Source organism: Miniopterus schreibersii (assembly GCF_964146895.1).
Source record: "Miniopterus schreibersii genome assembly, chromosome: 10".
Lineage (NCBI taxonomy): Eukaryota > Metazoa > Chordata > Mammalia > Chiroptera > Miniopteridae > Miniopterus > Miniopterus schreibersii.
In genome coordinates this window covers 59,902,897-59,921,143 of record NC_138110.1, presented here as the reverse complement: position 1 = coordinate 59,921,143, position 18,247 = coordinate 59,902,897, and the positions used below count along the sequence as shown (strand labels likewise).

Below are 18,247 nucleotides of genomic sequence, written 5' to 3'. Positions count from 1 at the left end.
GTGTATTATTAAGCATACGGCAACATGCTGAATGTAGGTGACGGGTAAAAGGATGTTCATTGTATTATTTCTGGGTGGGGCTTTTTTGTTTGTTTAAAAAAAACTTTAAAATATCAAAACCCCCACAAAACTGTGAGGTACCACTATTATACTGAAAGAAAAAAATTATGAAATCTAACATTAACTATCAGTGGCAATATAAACTGGTAGATGTTCTAAAGAATATTTTGACAATATAGCTAAAAAGTGATATCCTTAGACCTAACTGAATCATTTTAAGGAAAATAAGAAAAAAATTGGGGGGGGAGAGATTTATAAAGAGATATTACAGTAGTATAATTTAGAATTGCAAACCTCAAATAATGAAAACAAACTGGCAATTACCCAAATGCAAAATAACCAGAGTACTTAAACTTTGGTTATTATGTATCCATTAAAAATGACAGCTATATAGACAAGTGAAAAAATGTATTAATATACTGCCAAGTGAAAAAAGACTATAAAAAACTATACACATTAGTGCCGGGGCGCCCGTGGAGGTTTTCGGCCGTGCGGGTCACGGCCGGTCCCGTGCACGGCGGTGGGTCCAGGGCTCTGGATTTGCTCCGGGCCCTGCCCCGTGTGAGCCTGGCCAACTTAAAGCCGAATCCAGGCTCCAGGAGACCGGAAAGATGACCAAGAGGTCAGAGAAGAGATATATTTTAAAAAACACACACATAAAAAACTGTAAAGGGAAGTAAAAAATTCTTTTTAAAAAAAATGTGTTCTAATTCTTATGAATATAATTTACTTATTTCATAGATAATGGAGACATTTGTTTTTCAGTCATTTTAAGTGATGTTGAAAAATTGTTTGGTGAGAATGTAAGCCATAAAAACAATTGGTAATGTGAAAATTAAGCACAGTTAATGTAAAAGATTCAGCAGTCAATAAGCTTATTTAAGTTTTCAAAGGTATGTTATATCTACTACAGTAGAAATAAAATGATTCCCAGCTAAAAAAACCCAAAAAACTATACACATTAAAACTGTAAAGACTATATGCATATGATAATAACTAGGAAGTTATATATTTATTTGTAATATTTATATACAAATTTTAATATTCCATGAAGACATGTTCTCAGAGAAAATATGAACAATGCAAATATAGAATCAGGAAGAACTACGAAGGCACAAATAAGAAAAAGTACCTCAGGACTACTATTTGACCACAATCTGAATGAGTATTCACAATTTGAATACAGCTCTATTGTGGACAAAAAGTCAACTATCATTAAAAGGATACAGACCCCGGCCGGGCGTGGCTCAGCGGTTGAGCATCGAACTAGGATCCAGGAGATCCAAGTTCGATTCTTGGTCAGGGCACATGCCCGAGTTGCAGGCTCGATTCCCAGTAGGGGGTGCGCAGGAGGCAGCCGATCAATGACTCTCATCAATGATGGTTCACCTCACTCTCTCCCTCTCCCTTCCTCTCTCTGAGGATACAGAAAGAGTGTATCATTGGTTTATACGGTACATAATCTTCCTCAATTCTTTTTTAATATATCTTTATTGATTTCTGAGAGAGGAAGGGAGAGAGTGAGTTGAACCATCATTGATGAGAGAGTTGTCATTGATCGGTTGCCTCCTGCACACCCCGTACTGGGGATCGAGCCTGCAACTCGGGCATGTGCCCTGACCGAGAATCGAACATCGATCTCCTGGATCCTCCGTCGATGCTCAACCGCTGAGCCACACCCAGCTGGGCTCTTCCTCAATTCTTACCATTAGTCAGATGTTTTAAAAAGATAAGGAAGAAAATGAAAAGGGTTCAAAGAAAAATCAAGAGGTATAAAATAGGATGGAAAAGAGGCGATTTTGAAGAAAAGGTTGAAAGAAAATGAAGAGCAACATGATTATTACTACTGAAATCCATGGAGAGGCTTTTGAATAGAGACCCTAAAAAGTTGGTGTATCTCAATGCCTGTAGATGACCAAGATGCTACTAAAAACCCTCAGTTTGTTGTGGTGGCGTTTTTGTTGTTTTATTTTTGTTTTTTGTTTGTTTGTTTCATAAGAGGGATTTCTTGCCTGGTGAAAAGTTACTGGTATAGGCAAATGAGGGAAGCTGGGTATGTTAAATTACCATCTGTTTTTCTTCAGGGTATCTACTTATCCATGATCACCTGATCACAGAAGCTCCCTAAAGCTTGAATTAGTTATATAACGCTTGAATCAGTTATCTACCATTTCAAAATTCTGCAGTGCTGTCCTGCTCCCTCACACTACCCACCCGGAACCATTCAAATGTCCTAGATCTGGCATCTAGGGTCCCAAGAAACTACTCTTGCTTTATCTCTGCACAACTCCTCAACACACAAGCAAACCACACTTTCCACTATTTCATTTTCTAAATATCCCGTTATACTTTCTTATGTCCATTATTCCCTTTGGTTCTTCTCTTCTTAACTCAACTGGTTGCAATCTTACCCTTCCTTTTATTTAGTAAATTTTAATTTAATACCTCTTTATCATGCCACCTATTATTAGTTGAATTGTGTTCTCCCAAAAGATATGTTAACATAAGTCCTAAGCCCTCAGTACCACAGAATGTGACCTGACTTGGAAACAGGATCACTGCAGAAGTAATTAGTTAAGAAGTCATACTGGAGTAGGGTAGGACCTTAATCCAATATGACTAGTATCTCTATAAGAACAGGGAAACTTGGAGACACATAGGAAGAGTGCCATGTGACAATAGAAGCAGACAGTGAAGTGATACAGCTGCAAACCAAGAAACACTAAGAACTGGTAAAAGCTAGGAAGAGGCAAGGAAGGATTCTACTCAGTCTGAGGGAACACGGCCCTGCTGACCCCTGAATTCAGGTTCTAGCTTCAAGAATTGTCAGAGAATAGGTCCTGGCCAAACAGCACAGTTGGTTAGAACATCATCCTCATATGCCAACGCTGTGGGCTTGATCCCCAGTCAGGGCACATACAGGAATCAACCAATGAATGCATAAATAAGTGGAACAACAGATCAATGTTCCTCTCTCTAAAAATCAATTTAAAAAAGAATGTTTTTAAAAAAACAAACAGAGCTGTCAGTGAATAAATTGTTGTTTTAAGTTACCCAGTTTGTGACTACACTTGGGAAAGTAATACACCACCTTTTCCATGAAGCCTTCCCTGATCCTCCAAGTTGAAACGCTCTCTCTCCCTCCTGAATTCCCACAGCACTTACTATCTCATTTAAACCACACTTTCCCCTCTTTTATTATTTATGTTCACATCACTTCCCCACATGAATGAGTTTACTAGAAGGCAGAAACTAATTATTCATCAACTGTATACATCTCTCAATGCTGGTAGGCAGTCGACATACACTGACTATACTAATCACATTTTTCTCTACACTTATACTAATATCAATGCTTCTGAGTCATCTCATACACAGGAGAGTTAAACACAACCTAAAAGAACTCAGTTAAAGGCTCATTTTCTTTAGGAAGCATTCCTAGATTCATCTTTACTTATATCAACTTACTTAGTTATATCAACACACTTAACATTGATACACGCATGCATATGTTATGAACAAACTGTTGTTAACTAACATCCACAATGAGAGAGAATGTTTAAAAAATCCATCATTTAGGGTATATTAAAAGCTATCTCTATTAAGTCTAGTGAGATGCTGGTTTACCTAATTTCCTACTTTTACTGGCATTTGGTAGTTAACAATAATGTCTTTGAATTTCTCCAAGTGTTTGAATTTAGCCTATATTTTATAGAAGAGACAATCTTACTCCCATATAACATTTAAAATTATGGCAAGGGACTTAACCTAATGAATAATTTCCCTAAGTAAAATCCAAAACAGGAATCTGATTCACAAATTTGCAACTATTTCTCCCTGTGAGAGACAGCTGCTGTCTGATCCCTAGAAAATGTACATAAATGATACTATGCAACTAATATCAGTTCTATATTCAATGGTTCAGTGTCAGTAAAGGAGCTGGTTAATGGGAACTTCTGTTGCCTGTGTGTGTGTGTGTGTTTGTGTGTATGTGTATGCGTGTGTGTGTGTGTGGGGGGGATTTGCAGCTGCTTAATGCTAAATACAAACCTGAATACCTATTTGAAGTATAAATACCCTCTGAATTTGGTGATCATTAACATTTTTTAAATTTATCTTTTTTGTTGAGAATTTTCAGATATCCCCCCTTTTTCCCCCATCGATCACCTCTGCCCCACATTTCCCCCCAGGCCTTCACCACACTATTTTCTGTGTCCATGGGTTATGCATATATGCACCTAAGTTCTTTGATTAATCTTTCCCCACCCACTCCCCCACCCCCATCTTCCCACTGAGATTCATTAGTCTGTCCCATGTTTCTGTGTCTCTGGATCTATTTCGTTCCTCAGTCTATTTTGTTTATTAGATTCCACATATGAGTGAGATAATGTAAAACTGAATCAGGAAGAATCAGAAAATCTAAATAGGCCAATAACTGATGAGATCGAGGCAATAATTAAAAAAAAAACTCCCAGCAAACAAAAGCCCTGGTCCGGACGGCTTTACAGAGGAGCTTTCTAATTCTTTAGATTGTAGGGTTAGTTTACTAAAAATTTTTCTTGCTTTTTGAGGTAGGCCTGCAGTGCTATGAACTTCCCTCTTAGGACTGCTTTCTATGTGTCCCATAGATTTTGGGTTGTTGTGTGTTTGTTTTCATTTATTTCCAGGAAGTTTTTTATTTCTTTCTTGATCTTATTGGTAACCCATTCATTGTTTAATAACATGTTATTTAGCCTCCATGTGTTTGAATGTTTTTGAGTGTTTTTACTGTAGTTGATTTCTAATTTCATGCCCTTGTGATCTGAGATGCTTGATATGATTTCAATCTTCTTGAACTTGTAGAGGCTGGTTTTGTTTCCTAACATGTGGTCTATCTTTGAGAATGATCCATGTGCACTTGAGAGGAATGTATATTCTGCAGCTCTGGGATGAAATGTTCTGTAAATATCAATTAAATCCATCTGATCTAGTGTGCCATTTAGTCACTGTTTCTGTGTTGACTTTTTGTCTGGAAGATCTATACAGTGAAGTCAGTGGGGTGTTAAAGTCCACAACTATGACTGTATTGCTGTTGATCTCCCCTTAAAGTCCTTAAGGTGATTATTGACAGGTCCTATTTATTGCCATTTTAATTCTTTATGCATTTCTTGCAATGCTTCTATTTCTACTTCTAATTACAGCAGTCCCGTTAACATTTCCTGCAATGCTGGTTTGGTGGTGATAAACTCCTTTGGCCCTTTTTTGTCTGGGAAGCTCTTTATTTCACCATCTATTTGGAATGATAGCCTTGCTGGATAGAGTAGTCTTGGTTTCAGATCCTTGTTTTGCATTACCTTGAGTAGTTCATGCCATTCCCTTCTGACCTGTAGAGTTTCTGATGAGAAGTCAACCGACAGCCTTATGGGAGCTCCTTTGTAGGTAACAGATTGCTTTTCTCTTGCTGCCTTTAATATTGTCTTGAATTTTTGGCATTTTAATTATAATGTGTCTGGGCATGGGGCTCTTTGGACTCTTCTTGCTTAGAACTCTCTGTGCCTCCTGAACTTATGTGACTTTTTCCTTGACCTGGTTAGGTAAATTTTCTGCCATTATTTCTTCAAACAGGTTCTCTAACCCTTGTTTACTTTCGACCTCCTCTGGCACTCCTATGATGCGAATACTGTTGTTTCCTGTTGTCCCACAGCTCCCTTAGACTGTCCTCCTGTTTTTTAATTTTTTTTTCCTTTTTAGATCTCTGATTGATTTTTTCTACCCTGTCTTCTAATTCGCTGATCTGATCCTCAGCTTCCTCTAATCTGCTGTTTATTCCTTCCACTGTATTCTTTATATCTGTTATGTTATTCTTAATTTCCTTCACAGTTTCCATATCTTTTTTCATGCTGTTGAGCATCCTTACAATCAGTATTCTGAACTCTATATCTGAAAGATTATCTCCATTTCATTTAGCTCTTTTTCTGGAGACTTCTCTTGTTCTTTCATTTGGGGCTTGTTTTTTTGCCTCCCCATTTTGGCTGCCTACTTGGGTTTGTTTCTATGTATTAAGTAGGCCTGCAAGGACTCTCAGTCTTTTTGGAAAGTCTCTAGTGCAGGCCAATGTCAGACGCTGTTTGTGACTGGCCTTGAGTACCCTGTTTAGAGCTATCAACAACCCACGGCTTGAGGCCCCCACTGTTGGGGCTGGGTGCATTTGGATAGGAGCAAGATGCACATCAAAGTCTGCTTTTCCAAGGCCCGGGTCCAGAAGCAGATCAGGGAAAGACTCAAAGCGCTCTGAGGTCTGCCTCTGCCTGCAGGCTGATTAATCTGATTCTCTTAATGAGCCTCAGGCTGTAGAAACTCCACTGGGTAGGGTGAGAGGGTTTTCCAGCAGGGTGGGGCAACTGCTTCCCCCTCAGGCAAAAGCTGCTTGGAAGGTAAATGTCTGCCTCTGCAGTATAGGGAATGAATCCGCACAGGAATCCAGAGGGGCGCCCTCTGAGCTCTATCTCCAGAGCCCACAACCCTAGATTCTCCTCACACAGCTCCAGTCCACTCTGTCCTCCCTCTGCTGGAGCCCAAGGTGAGTGGCTGCACACAAAACTTTGTGCGTTGGCTCTTTAAGAGCTTGTTATCTTTGTTACATATTTTTCAGTATATACAGGCATCCATCTTGTACACTTTAAACTGCATTTCCAGCCGTCTCTCCCAGGCAGACAGAAACCTGGCTGCTTTTCAAAGCCAGATGTTAAGTGGGCACCTTTCTCAGTTCTGGTGCTCTTGGCTGGGAAGCCCAGACTGGGGTTTAGGCCCCAGAGTCCTCAGTGGGAACCCCCCCACAGCTGAGATATCCCTCTGGACCTTCAGCTCCTGCCTGTGGGAGTCCAGTCAGCCCTCTTGCACCTCCACACTTCCTACTAGTCTCTATGCAGTCTCCACTTTTCCTCCTTGGTTATGAGGGTGCCCTCCAGCTCGTCTTCAGTTGCAGTTGATTATTCAGGATGGTTTTTCTATATTTTAGTTGTAATTCCAGTTTGGTCCCAGGAGAGTGTCAGTGTAGCTTCCACTCAGTCCACCGCCATCTTTAATCTCCAATCATGAACATTATTAATTGACATTGTTTTCATCCCAGCTTTATTGAAATATAATGAACATAAGTTGTATAAGTTTAAAGTGTACAAGATGGATGCCTGTATATACTGAAAAATATGTAACAAAGATAACAATAAGGTTAACACATCCATCACCTCACATAATTACCTTTTTGTGTATATGTTGAGAACATTTAAAATCTACTCTTAGCAATTTTCAAGAATATAATACAGCATTGTTAGCTCTCATCGCCATGCTGAATATTAAATCCCCAGAACATATTCATCTTATAACTGGAAGTTTGTACCCTTTGACCAACATCTCCCAATCTCCCCCACCTCCTAGCCCCTAGCAACCACCATTCTACTCTCTGTCTCTATGAGTTCAGCTTTTTAACTGACATAGTTAATATTAATTGATCATTAATCGTCTAACTGACATAGAATATACAATTCTTCAAAGTTAAAGAAGATGTGGGTCTGGTCTTTTGCTTTATAGGATTTATATATAAAATATAGCTTATCACCAAATTCTAGGGCTGCATTACTCCCTCCAACAAAGTCATAGTACTCCCTTTATGTACATATTTATATACAGCTCTGTTTGTTTATTAATTAACTCAGCAAATGTTTATTGTGCTCCTAGGCAGCCACCTTGTCTTTTTAGAATAAGGTGAGATACAGAAAGATTAAATTTTAAAAAATAAATAAATGTGACAGATAACACACTAGGTAGACACTGGGGCCACAGGGAAGGAGCAAGGAACAGACACAGGTCCAGCCCTCGAGGAGCACCCAATCTAGTTAGGAGCAAGAGAGCAAACTAGTTCCATATCTCTCCTTTCTCAACTTTTGTTGATTCCCCATTACTTAGCCAATCAAGTCCACACTTCCCAGCTTGGAAATGAAAAGGATTCAAAGCCTTCCATGACTCAGCTATATGGCATTAAAAGTACAAGCTTTGGACTGCCTGCACTCAAGTTCTTTCTCCATCAACTGTTAGCTCTATGCCTCAGTCTCTTTATTGGTAAAAAGGATTAAAAACAGTGCCTATCTCACAGGGTTGTTTTGAGGTGTAAATGAAATACAGTACAACCTCGATATAACGGACTAATTCAGGCGAGGGAGTGTCCACTAAAACCGAAAGTCCTTTATATAATAAAGTCTGTTTCCCCAATGCATATGTTAAAAAATTGACAAATTAATTAGTTTACCTCTTGTTACTTATGTAGACACGTTTGTGTAATTAAAATGAAGTATGTATGAAAACCTTAATTTCACAGAAAAGTTTTCTGCGTGTATTATAGTAATTTTAAATTTATACTGAATATGTCTAGTAAATGCGTGATTTCATCATGAGTAAACAAATGCACATGGCTGGGGCGTGGCTTAGTGCACTGGGAACTGCTGCAAAAAGTCAGGTTACCACACTCAATGAGGTGTGATCACATGCTAATCATTCCCCAAACATTGTTTACCAGGTGACTCTTGGATTTAAATATGTAGACTATAGTTGGAGATATGTAATATTTATTTATGTCGGCTAAATTACTACAGTGTTTTTTCCAACATGTGGCCTATTGGCTAAAATTCGTTAAAAACAACAGTGAATTAATAACAAAAAAATCACACACCTGTTAACTTAATTATAAGCAAATGTTGGTCAAAAACATTTAAAAATTAACAGGGTGCTAATTTTCACATATGGCATACAGACTGGAAATTTTATCCATTAAATCTGAAGTCTGTTAAATCGAGGTCTGCAAAATTGAGGGTTTACTGTACTACTGTACTTATAAAATGCTTTGCACACTATCTGGCAAATAGTATGCATGCAAAAAATATGAGCTACTATTATTATTATTGCTGTTGTTGTTCAATCTCCATTTCCAGCCTTAACCCCAACAGCAGCCCCTGTTAAAATCTGATCTCCAGCCAAACTGGACTCTACTATCTCCTAAACACCCATCTCTACAACCATGCTTTTATTCACCCTACTAAAAACTGCCTCCTCTCCAAGTATTATTATGATCCTAACCATTCTTGGCAGCTCCACTCAAAGGCTACCTCTTTCAGGTACCATTCTCTGATATCTTAGGTCCATCACACATTACATACAACCCATGTGACACTTAAACCCTGGCTAGATTCATCTTCATATCCTACAGAGTTCTAGTCAAATGTACATGGTAGGGCTCAATAAATGTTTGACAAATGAATGAATTCCTGTATTTCCTCTCTCTCATCCAACTGCTCTCTTGGAAAATAGCTGTACATCATAAGAAAAAAAATTCTCTTCTGTAGTATTTCATAAAGCTGGCCAACTAATTTTCTTTTCTATCACCAATGTGGTAATTTCTAGTGTAGTACCCAGCACACAGTAGATTTGAACTGAATTTCATCTCGTCTTTTAATATCAATTATTTTATTCATTATCATCAAATATGAGTGAGTCTTAGAAATATAGATTTTAGTTATTACCTGCCCACAAACTCATCTGACAATTTCTGGCCATTCTGACCCTATCCCGGTATGTCATTTATTGATTTAGGAGAGATAATTTTTATTGTTGTTGTTAATCCTCACTCAAGGATATTTTTTCCATTGATTTTTAGAGAGTGGAGGGGAGGGAGGAAAGGGGAGAGGAAGGGAGGAAAGCAGGGGAGAGAGAGAGGGGGAGAGAGAAACACTGTGAGAGAGACACATCATTGGCAGCCTCCTGCATGCTCCCCCCACCAGGGCTGAGAACTGAACCTGCAACCCAAGTACGTGCCCTTGACCAGGAATCGAACCCATGACCCTTCAGTGTGCCAGCAATGCTCTAACCACTGAGCCACACAGGCCAGGGCAGGACAAAGAATATTTAAAACCTAGCTGGTTTGGCTCAGTGATTAGAGCGTGGGCCGGCGGACCAAGGTGGTCTCGGGCTTGATTCTAGTCAAGGACGTATACCTCGGTTGCAGGCTTGACCCCTGGCCCCAGTTGGGGCGCATGCAGGGGCAACCAATTGATGTGTTTCTCTCACATTGACATTTTTCTCTCTGTCTCTCCCCCTCCCTTCCACTCTCTCTAAAAAATCAATGGAGGATTAACAAAAAAATAATAATAACCAAAAAAAATTTTTTTTAAATAAAGCCTCAGTAAGAACCAGAAAATTAAATCCCTACAGGGTGATAACAGTAAATGTGCAAAGCAAGTGAGTAGTGAGACCATGCAGGAAAACAGAAAACACACATCCCACCTAAAAGCTTCAGCTTTTATTGTACTGCTGTGAGAGAATATAGGTTTGCTGTTAACAGATCTTCTAATTTTTCAAGATAAGTCAGAAACTCTGAAATCTGTCTAAATTTTTAAGACATTAAAAATATTGTATAAGCCAAACAAAAGGTGTCTGTAGGCCAAATCCATCTACAGACCACCTGTTTGCATCCTCTGCTACAGAAGTTCTCTGTAAAATAAGTGTTGGGGTGGGAGGACTTGCATCTCAGCTGACAGTCCAAGGCAGCAGTTAAAACTAACAGACAACCTGGAACCATCTCCTGCAATATTTAGTCTAGCTCTCAACCATTCTGTATTGACCTGAAAACCGAACTAACCCTACAATTGTTGTGAGCATATGGAGCCTCTCCTCTGTGCTTACTGCTGGGAATCAGATATGAACAATAGTGCTAAATAACAGGTAACATTACTGTGCATTTTCTAGGTGCCACACTGTTCTACATGGTACATGAATTAACTCACTTAATCCTCACAACAATCCTATGAGATAAATACTAGTATCCTATTTTAAAGATGAGGAAACTGAGGCAACTTGTCCAAGGTCACACAATTAGCAAGCAGTGGAGCTGGAATTAGGACCTCAGAGTCCACCGAAAGAACTCACAATTTGAAAGCAAAAGCCATTCAATGAGTGGTGCTGGGATAATTAATTGTACATAGGGGGAAAAACAATACTGGACCCTACCTCACACCACACACAAGAGTTGATTCTAGATGGATTAGAGATCTAAACATCAAAGACAAATCAGTAGTGATTCAAAAAGATAATCTAAAGAATAATTTCAAAATCTTTGGGGAGGAAAAGGTAGATAAATTTGACTTCATTAAAATTTAGAACTTCTTTTTAACAAAAGACATCTTAAAGAGATTTAAAAGATTAGCGACAAACTGGGAAATGGCATCTATAATACATATAACCAACAATGGATTAATAATCAGAAAATATAAAGAAATATTTTGAAAAAGACAACCCAATAGAAAAATAGCAAAACAAGCCCCAACATGGTCTAAGAGTAAAAACCTGGCATTACCAGTTGCCACAGCAGAACCGAAAACAGCAGACCTTGGCATCACTGACCAATATAAAATATTCGAGGGTGTATGTCATGCTGCAGGTACACAGAGCATGGGGGAATGGAGCCACAAGGACAGAGCCAAGATGGTTATTCTCTATTATATGGGAATTGGATGGCAAAACAGAAGCTGAACACCCAACATTCAGATACATAGATGAGGGACGGGCAAATGTCTTTAAGGGCCATATAGTAAATATTTTCAGCTTTGTGAGCTATATATTTTCTGTCACAACCACTCAACTTTGTCACTGGTAGTGTGAAAGCAGCCAAAGACACTATGTTAATGAATAAGTGTCCCAGTGTTCCAATAAAACTTTATTTACATAAATAGGTGGTGGGTCAGATTTGACCTATGGGTCATAGTTTGTGGAGCCCTGACATAGATAGTTGTGATTTTCCTACACTCTAGGAATACTTCCCCTGTCTTTCCCTGACTTTTATGTTTGCTGACCCCTCTAATTTATTGAAGCAAAAACTACACATTCCACAGCTTTGTGATGGTTTTCAAAAGTCTGCTAACCTACCAAAAAATCTTCTCCCATATGATCTGTGACAATTTTCACCTCATTTTTCTTTCATCTTTTTAACTTCTTTGACATCCACCATCTCAAGCTAAAAATCTAAAAAATTCACCACTCACAATGTGAATTATCAACAACTGAAAATTCTAACACTGTTCTCTGCCTTAGTTAAAGCCCTTATTACTTCTTCCCTGCTCTCCAGTCCACCCTCCTTCTAAAGAATATCCTAAAAATTAAACTTTATCACACAGTCGCCTCCTCAAAGACCTGAATACTTCCTTATCAGCTAAGGATTCAGTCCAAATTCCTTAGTAAGGTCCTTTACAACCAGATTCCAATCAACCTTCCAGTCTCATTTCTCATCTCTCTCTTTCCCTCTCTCTCTTTCTTATACACACACACAATGCTCCAGCCACATTCAATTACATTCTCCAAAATGCATAACATGCATGATTTTGCCTGAATACTCTTCTCTCCAACTCTCTATCTGGCAAACTCCTCTACCTTTCAGGACACATCTCAAATGTCATTTTTTTCACAAAACCTTCCTTGATTCCTAGAGCAGAGACATGCCCTTACAACCTTTGATAACTCTCCTTTGGCATTTACCATTCTGAACTATCACTGTTTACATGCTACTTCTCGCCTGGGACTGAAGAGCCAAAGTGAAAAGACCCTGCCCTAAAGACCTTTGAATCCTCAAAGCCTAGCATAATGCTTGACATGCAGTTGATGTCTAGCACACAATAAATGTATGCTGAATGGAAGACATGCTTCATGGTAGGAGCAGAGTTTCTTAACCTGGGGTTCACAGACAGGAGTCCACAGGTAGAATTCAAGGGTGGGGGGTGTGTCTATGAACTTGAATAAGAAAACAGCTTACCTCTTTAATTTCACTAACCTCTTTGAGTTACTTTCTTCAAATATGAATGGAGGCAACAAACCATTCTAGTATTAGCAGAATCTGTGACTGTCACAGTAATCACAGATATCTTTATATCATATTACAGTTGTTGGAGATACCTTTTTTTTTTGCAGATATCTTAAAGCATTATTTGTGCTCATCACATCTTTAAAATAATTATAAAATTTTATAATGTGCTGATAAAGCATATCGATATTACTATGTCACAATTTGTATATTTTGGTAACTGTATTTCAATATAGCTGGTTTTCTTTGTATTTTGTTTTATGTAATTAAAAATATTACTCTGAGAGGGGGCCATAAGCTTCACTAGACGCTAGAGGGGCTCATGGCACAGACAAGGTTAGGTCTTCCTGCATTAGAAAGACCCAGAACAAATGAATCATGTTGCTTTATATATGTATGTATGGTATACACATATTGAATATATATTGAAAATCTTATTGCTATGAATGTCCTCACAACCTTTTTGTTGAAAGTCCTTTCTGATTATACGGGAGCCCTGGAACTACTATATCATGAATGATTTGCATAGTTTCCCTCAGAACTCTCCCACAGCCCATTTGAACTTTCAACTCTTCTCTTTAATTAAAGTTTGACCATGATAGAGATCCTGGTTCTCTACCAGTGTTCACTGTTTTATTTTGTGTGTGTTTTTAAAGGATTTTTATGTCCCTTTGCTCTATAGTAAACACCTAGAAGGGAAGGAACATCTCTTAAAACTCTAGAAAGTGCGAAGTCAAAAGGGTCCTGAAGATAACTTCTTTGCACAAATGGAGGTAAGCTAGATATTATCAAACAGCTGGTTACCTACCCTTTTTTTAAAAATCTTCACCTGAGGATATTTTTCCCATTGCTTTTCAGAGAGAGTGGAAGCGAGAGAGAAACACCCGTGTGAGAGACACATCGATTGGTTGCCTCCTGCACTGGGGGATGAAGCCTGGGACCGAGGTCCATGCCCTTGGCCGGAATTGAACCTGGGAACCTTTAGTCTGCAGGCCAAGGCTCTAACCACTGAGCCAAACCAGCTAGGGCTGCCTATACTTTTTTGTATCCCCCTTAGCCTTTGAATTGACAAACTCATTGGAGAAACAAAATAAATTAACAGTTCTTTGACATAAGCTGCCATGCTTGACTTAACATTTTTCTGCCCCCTAGCAAACTCCTCTATGGCAGTGTGTTGAATGAGGCAGCAGACCTGAGCGCCAGTACTCCCCTGACACTCACTTTTAAGATCTGGAGAAGTCAACTTTACCTTTCTGTGCCTCACCTAAAATCACGACATCATCTGAAATTGTTACAGGATCTCTAAGACCTTTGCAGTTTTTACACATTCACTCCTTCGCTATTCTCACTGGCTTCAATAACGTCTTTCTGATGACCTCCCCGGGTGACCCCGCTCTTAAAACAGTGGGCTGTCCCCTTCCTGGGAAGACACGTTGGGCCACCGCCCACAAACAGCCCGGTCCCTCCTTTTAAAGACACACGCGAACTCCCTAAGTTGATGGAGGCTCTCTCTTTTCTTGCCAACCAGTTCCACTCTCTGCACCCCTTTTGCTGGCCAGCTCCTGCACCCAAACCTCAGTCCCTCTCTTTTCTTTTCCTTATCAAACCCTTCCCTTTTTTTTTTTTTTTTTGTCGCTTCCCCAATAAGGAGTGGAGGGCCCTGAGGGCGCATATGTCCTCAGTCCCTCAGGAGTTATATGGTCTTTGCCACTCAGCCCCGCGACTCGGAGGAGACTGCCCCAATCTGATACCCAAAGAGCCTCATTTCTAACCACCCCTTCCTCCCGGCCCAAGGAGCTGCCACAGCTCTGACAGCCTGAGCTCGGGCCCCACGCCCCTCCGGGTGCTACCGGCCCTGGGGTCCTGAACACCGCCCATAATCTAACCCAGTTCCAGGTCTGTGCCCCCCAAGCTCCATGGATCCCGACCCCGGTTCCGTCTGGACCGAGTGTCCCTTGTCCGCGACCCGGCCACGACCTCACGTCCGGCTCCCGCCAGTTCCTCAGGCCTGGAGCGCCAAACCCGTGCGGACCCCGGCCCGCCCTGCACTCCCTCAGCGTCCCAACCTCGCGTCGGGAACCCTCTCCGTGCCGGGCCGGGTCGGGCCCCCACTCCCTCCAGCGCCCCCGCCCGCAGGCCCGGGGCCCGCTCCCCAACATGGCGACGGGGACACGAGCACGGCGGGCGGGCGGGCGGGGCGGCTCCGGGCCGGGCCCGCACAGGGGCCGTGCTCCACGGTCGGCCGGCGCCATTTTCCCGCGCCGGGCCCGGGCGGTGCCTCCGACCAGCGGAGCAGCCGGGCCGGGGCCGTGGACGGCCCACGGGCCCTCCCCTTACGGTCCCGCGTCGCCGTCACCTCACCTGAGCGCGGCCCCAGCCCTCCAGGGCGGGCCTCGGAGCACCGGCCGGGGCCGTGCGTGCCCGCGGCCCTCCGTGAGTTCGTCCGTCCGTCCTCGCGTGCGCCCGTCTGTCCGGCCGTCGGCGCCCGGCTGCCAGCAGCCCGACCCGGCAGGGCCTCAGGGAGCCGGCGGGGAGGGGGATGGGCCGGACCGGGCCGGGGAGGGAGGGGGAGGGAGGGAGAGAGGGAGGGAGTGCGGGAGGGGGCGGGGCGGGGCGGACCGGGTGGGTGGGGCATGGCCACGTGACCAAACGTCCCCGAGCGCGCGAGGCGGAGCGCGCTCCCGTTCACTGGGCGCGGAGCCTGGGGCCGCGACGCAGTGGGCCTCTGGCTCCTGGTGCAGCGGTATCGGCAGTGCCTCCTGCCCCCGTTTCGGTGTCACTGCGCAGCCCCATGGGAGGCTTCTAGCTGCGTGTTCTTGGGCAGCTCAGCTCTTCAAGCCTCAGTTTACCGACGTGAAGTATAGGAATAATAACAGTGCCTGCCAAGAGGAAATGAGGGACAGCATGGAAAGCACCTGACGCGTAGTGTCTGATAACGTTCATGGAGATAAAGATAACCTTTAGCCTTTCTTATTATTTGCCTTTACGTCCTTCTACCTTGTCCCCTCACCATCACCCCCGCAAGCTCAATGGGTGCCTGCCTCTCTCAACTGGAGGGAGGCCTCTCCAGCACTGGGTTTGATGCGTCATCAGATTTGAAGCCTGGAGTCAGGTCCGGCTTTCGCCCTTGATAGCTGTGTGATTTTCTTTGCCTCTGAACCTCAGCTTCATCGTCTGTTCAAGGGTAATGTCACCACAGAAGCATCGCAGAAGATCGCAGGTGAGCAGGTGGTTGTGAACTGATTGCAGAGCTTAGGCATGCTGGTTTCATGGAGGAAAAGGAGCCGAGTTCCTCCGTTCCAGTGACTTACTGAGCGCACGCTGGATTCTTGGACGGCCGTCCGAGCCTTCCGGGGCCTTTTCACGCCCTCCCCTGTGCCCCTCTAATGTATTCTGCACCCTGCTGTCAGAGTAATGTTTCCAAGTCAGAAATCTGATCAAGTCCCTCTCCTATTTAAAACTCTGATGGTTCCACATTGCTCTTAAGATAAAGGCCAAATAGATGCCTTACTGTTGCTCTTCCCACAACTCTGGATATACCTCCGGGCCTTCTCTCCCTCTCAGGATGGCAACTCCAGTGGCATCCTTCACATGCTGTACTTCTCTCCTCGGGACCCTTACACATGCTGGTCCCTCCCACCTAAAATGCCCTGCCTCAGATAACAACTCATCAGCCCTCAGATCCCAGCCCAAACGTTTCTACCCCAAGGGCACCTTCTCTGACCACTCCCCAGACAGGCTCTCTTACTTGTCCTCAATAGGACGTGCTAGGTTTTATTTATTCCCTATCTTGACCGCTAGACGGTGGGCTCCTTTAGGATGAAGACTTATCCATTTCGTCCACCGCTGCTTCCTCAGCATGTAGCACAGTGCCTGGCACAGAGGAGGCCCTTAGTAAATATTTGTTTTGTGTATGAATCCTGGGCACTGTGCTAGGTGCTGGGTCCCAGGGCTGAGAAAAATGAAAAGAACCACAGGCGACCACAAGGGGACACCTCAGAACTTTAAGCCTATGAAGTTAACACCGAAAGGATTTTACAAGAGCCTGGAAAAAATTTTTTTAAGCTTTTTCTTTTAACTTTTAAAAAGTGAGGTATAATTTACATAAAGCAAAATGCACAGACATCTTAAGTGTATACTTAATAAATTTTTACCTATGTTACCACTACCCAGGTCAAGTTATAGAACTATCAACCCAGACAGTTTTCTTTGTTCCCTCCCATATTGTCCCCTCCCAGTCAATACTTGGTCCCCCAGAGATAACCACTATTTTTTTTTAATTAATCCTCAACTGAGGATATGTGTTTGTTTGTTTATTTATTTATTTATTTATTTATTTTTAGAGAGAGAGGAACTTCCATCGGCTGCCTCCTGTACTCGTCTCAACCAGGGATTTAACCTGCAACCAACTGAGCCACCTGGTCATGGCGGTAACCACTATTTTGACTTCTAGTACCGTAGATCAACTTTGACAGTTCCTGAGTTTCATATAATCATATAAACATATATTCTTTTGTGTTAGCCTAGAACTCAGTCATACTCAAAAAGTGACATTTTGGATAATGATACAATGAATGAATTACTTGATTAATTAATAAATATGAAAGACTAAATGAGAAAACTGGTCATTTCATCCTGCAGAGACAAAGGTCCTACCAGAAGCCAGTCTAGAGGCTGAGATGACATACATACACCTCCAGGTCTCAAAAAAAATTTCTAGAGGAAAGAAAGCTCTGAAAGATTCTAAACAGCAAAAATCTAATCTAAAAATGGACAAAGGTCTTGAATAGATATTTCTCCAAAGAAGACATGCAAATGAGCAATAAGCACATGAAAAGACATTCAACAGGACTAGTTGTTAGGGCAATGCAAATCAAAACCACAATGAGACCATTGAGCACCCATTAGGATGGCTATTATTAAAAACAAATTACATGTGTTGGTGAGGATATGGAGAAATTGGAACCCTTTTACATTGCTGGTGGGAATGTAAATGGTGCAGCAGCTGTGGAGAAAATGTTTGGTGGTTTCACAAAAGGTTTAACATAGAATCCAGTGATTCCACTTCTGGATATTTACCCCCAAAAGTAGAAGCAGGGACTTGAAGAGATATTTGTATACCCATGTTCATAGCAGCATTATTCACAGTAGCCAAAAGGTAGAAGCAACCCAATGTCTATCAATAGATGAAGGGATAAGCAAAATGAGTTATTTACATACAATGGAATATTATTCAGACTTACCAAGGGAGGAAATTTTGGTACATGCTACAACATGGATAAACCTTTAAGACATTATGCTAAGTGAAATAAG

At 41.8% G+C, this 18,247-nt stretch overlaps 1 protein-coding gene across 9 annotated transcripts in view; it reads right to left on the bottom strand.

The window, feature by feature from the left end:
- The window catches only part of NCOA6 (nuclear receptor coactivator 6), a 96,740-nt gene extending 81,256 nt beyond the window's left edge, over nt 1-15,484 (bottom strand). For 8 of the 9 annotated variants that reach the window (XM_081148908.1, XM_081148901.1, XM_081148906.1 and 5 more), the window contains exon 1: nt 15,296-15,452. The gene's annotated coding sequence lies outside the window, so the exon portion shown is untranslated. Of the gene's footprint in view, nt 1-15,295 lie in introns of all 9 variants that reach the window. The other variant, XM_081148904.1, reaches the window with a different exon arrangement.
- Nucleotides 15,485-18,247: the final 2,763 nt, after the last annotated feature.